Raw genomic sequence first — 4178 nt, 5'->3', positions numbered from 1 at the left:
AAAGTCTATTTCTTTCGGGGTAAGGGAGGAGGGAGCCCTTACCCCCCCCAAAAAAAAAATGATGCCTGAAAGAAACTCAGGTTTGATGTAAGTGTGGCAGTAAGGAATAAAAATAGCAGTGTTGGGAAAGTATAAGAGTATAGTAGAGAAGAGAGGAATTAATATGAAAGTGATAAAGAAATTGTTGAGCTAAAAACTAAAACACAAATTAATTGAGATTGATATAAATAGCCATTGTGAGTAAAAGATTATGTAAAGGAAAAACTCATTTTAGTATAACAGGTACAAGATAGCATAGAAGACATTATCGATTTCATTTTGTTCACCCCCCCCCTTTCTCACTCAATCCTTTATTACTTTAATATCGATAAACTTAAATATCTCATTGATTAATATTCAATAACTGTTCGAACAACACAAAAATCAGCATTGTTCAAATCGTGATAAAAAACAAATACCGATAGCTGTTAGTGCCGGTTTTAATTTGTAGATCACACAGCCAACACAATAGCACATTGTGATATTTTTTTAAACCACCATCCATGAATATGATTTGTCCTTTACGCATGCGTGAGTAAGCGCGTGCTAGATCTAATCATTATTGATTTCATCACGTTCAGGTTTTCGAGCTGGCTTGGCCAGGTAAACGTCGAATGTTTAGTGCAGATTTTTTTTCGTAAAAAGATGCCGGGTTGGATGCGGTTATTTGTTATCGTAAAAAAAAATGTATTGCTCTGTGTTGTTATCGCTACCAGATTTTAAAAATATAAACAAATCGATTTTCTTGTTGGAAGCTTTCGAATATCTTTTCTTTTTTGCAACCCTGGTTCGTTAGCAGTATTGATTTTTTTAGGCGCGTAAGTAAGTAGTGGTTATTATGGAATTGAATGATCGTACGCTTTGATGCAAATTAGGTTTAGAAATACAATTCTTTTGTTCTTGTTTGATAAGGGTGCTACGGTTGGAGAAGAAGCCCTTCTTGCATGAAACCCACTTTTCAATTAAAAAAATATAGTAGAGAGTGAATTACATGGTAGTTATTGTTATAAAATTTGTGTTTTATTTGAAATATGGAATCATAATATTTTCCCTGTAATTTACCGGGAAACATGGGGGCGGGTAAAGTAGAGAATCTTTTCTTTAAAACTCGGAATATAAAGTGATAATGTGGTCAGCATATTGCCCTGCTGCTTAATGTCCTTAACTAGAACCAGGTAGCCATGAGATGAAGTGACTCGGGGACATACAACGGAAGCGAGCCCAGGATTCGAACTCAAGTCTTTATGTCTAGCAGTCGTCATCTCTAACATACGACCAGGCTCTTCCTCAAAAATGATTCGTACCATATATATATATATATATATATATATATATATATATATATATATATATATATATATATATATATATATAATTACCTTGAATAAATCGTAAGGATGTTTTAATTAAACCAGGTTTGTAATGTCATATTGATTTACGCCATGTTATACATACAAGTGATCATTATCATCGTAATATTTATCATATTGATGAGAAGAGGAAATATTGAAGGGGACGAAGAGCCAACCCAGCTTTACCAGACTAGCCTATATATAGCATATGTCAGTCCAGTGTTTCATTACTTCCCCTGATCCCCAAATCTCGCTCACTCTAGGCTATCGATCCAGCCAGTATTTTTTCTCTCCTTTTATTTTTTTTTCTCTCTTCTCTCCTATCCCTGGCTGCACGCAGGGGCGATAACCTGACATGATGCCAACACAAAGCAGTTAAAAAGAGGGAGAGTGATTGCCCTTTAGCACAACAAAGCAAAACCGCCACATTAACACCGGGGTGGGGTTGTGGGGTGGGTGGGGTAGGGGGAGCAGATGCATAATTTATAATCTGCCACAGCATCTCGCACTTCACTGTTACTAGCTAATTGCCAGGAAAAATGTCACGCACTCCCCGACTCACGGGGGAGGTGGAGGGGGGGAGGGGTGTACCTATTAGACCAGGGGAAATGCCGGACTAGTTGATAAGTAATTATTAATTATCTGATTACAGCCGTGTGATATGTCTACGTTGGGTTGATCGTGCTGTGCGAAAGTTTGGGGCGAGGTTGGAGGGTGATCGAGTACACATGGGCCGATTATTCGCCCCCTCTCCCCCTCCCCCGCTCGGGGAATCGGGGAATAGTGATAGCTGGGATGATTCCCTTTGATAGGTCAACCAATCAAGGCAACATTTGTCAACACGTTTTCACACGATCAGCTAGATTTGCCAGCATACGTTTGTCGGTTTTACTATACAAGCTGGTTTTCGTTTATGAAAACCCAATACAATTTGGTCTATGGTAAATATCGGTACAACATGAGGGTCCCTTTGTCGTTTTTCGTAAGTCTAGGAACAGAATTGACGATATCGCCTCGAAATAGAGTTAACATTAGGATTAGACTTAGGACTAGAGTAAAAGCTAGAATTAGGGCCAAATTTAGTGTCAACGAAGCTATACTAAAAGCTAGAATAAGGGCCATATTTGGTGTCAAGGAAGCTATACTAAGAGCCGGAATAAGGGCCATATTTGGTGTCAAGGAAGCTAGAGCCAGAATTAGGGCCAAATTTAGTGTCAAGAAAGCTAGAGCCAGAATTAGGGCCAAATTTAGTGTCAAGAAAGCTATATTTTACAACTCTCAGCCTCAAACACGCTGAAGATTTAAGTACCGAAAAATCAAGTTCTAAGTCGAGATAAAACATCAATAATATTTCTTCAGATAACGCGATGCATACGTATTTGCACAATAGCATTACATGTGTTATAATCATCATTGCAATGCACCAATTAATAAAAAAAATAAACAAATATAACACCCCTAGCGTTTCAACCAAGCAATGTTGAGTTAAATCATTACAACGTTCCATATGTGTCTAGAACATATTACACTTCCAACCCTCCCCTCATCCTCCACCCCCCCCCACCCCCACGTTTACCAACATGCATTAATCTGACTTCAATATTTTTTTCCTCGCTTGACGAATTTCTCCCGGCCCGCATGTTGTCAAGTGGGGGCCGTTTTATCTAATGCCACACCCAATCAGGTCCTTGTGTGTTGGCTCGTCCCACTGGGGTTCCCAGCAGACGGCATGACAAGCAGTTAACGCCAGGCGTCTGCTGTTCTTCTTCTTCTTGGTGAAGTGAGTGTCGGAGGGGGAAGATGGAGGAGGGGGTAACGCTTCGGAGTTAATGCTTTGATTTAGTCTGATTGTTAGAATGTAATATATAGGTGTAGTTTAAATTCAACGTTTTGATTTACTGTTAAGTTAAATTAGGTTTGCCTGTCGCCCCTCCTGGGACATAGGCCGCTGACAACAGCTTTCCACTGAGGCGTCTCTATCCTGGGCTTGTCTCTCCAACTGTCTTCTTGGTGTCTTCTTCCAGGTCACGTCTCCAGGTCTTTCTTGGTCTGCCTCTCCTCCACCTGCCCTGTAAATTCCAGGTGAGGGCCTGTCTTGTTATGCTGGATACAGGCTTCCTGAGTGTGTGGTCAATCCATTACATTTTATTTTGAGGATCTCTACTTCAGCAGGCAGTTGATTTGTTCGTTGCCACAGTACCTCTTGATTTAGTGTTCTTGTAAGGAATTAATATATAGGTATAGTTTAAATTTAAAGCTTTAATTAAGTGTGCTCCTTGGGAGCATATACAAGTGTAGTTTACGGTCAATAATTTGATTTAGTGTTTCTAATGTGTGAAGGTACTGGTTTAATTTAAGGTTAAGGCTTCAAACGTTGAGGGAAACTTCAACCCTTAGCTAGTTAGAACATACAGTAGGAGGGATGGTTCACATCCAACCCTTGTCCAAAACCTAACAAACAAAGTGTATTTTAAATATCGTGTCAGTCAGGTTGATATAGTAGAGCGCTTGGGCACTTGATGGCTAACCCGATTTCAAAAAACTTAAGGACGATTCTCTTGCATGAATCTATCAATTTCAAATGGGTACCTAATTCGTCTAGAAGAGAATAGGTAACTAGGTATATGGCCGACCAGATGGCCTTTAGTGTCAATTTATACTCAAGAAATACCATCAGTATGAATATTTGGGTTTGGGTTGATGGGAAAAACGGTAAAAAAAATTACGTAGTAGAAAAAAAAATTAATTTAAAAAATGGCCACGTTCGGCGGTTGACAAATAAAATTG

The sequence above is a fragment of the Physella acuta genome, unplaced genomic scaffold (genome assembly GCF_028476545.2).
Source record: "Physella acuta isolate Inbredline_101_S28 unplaced genomic scaffold, ASM2847654v3 ptg000279l, whole genome shotgun sequence".
NCBI classification, from domain to species: Eukaryota; Metazoa; Mollusca; class Gastropoda; family Physidae; genus Physella; species Physella acuta.
This window is presented reverse-complemented; position numbering follows the sequence as displayed.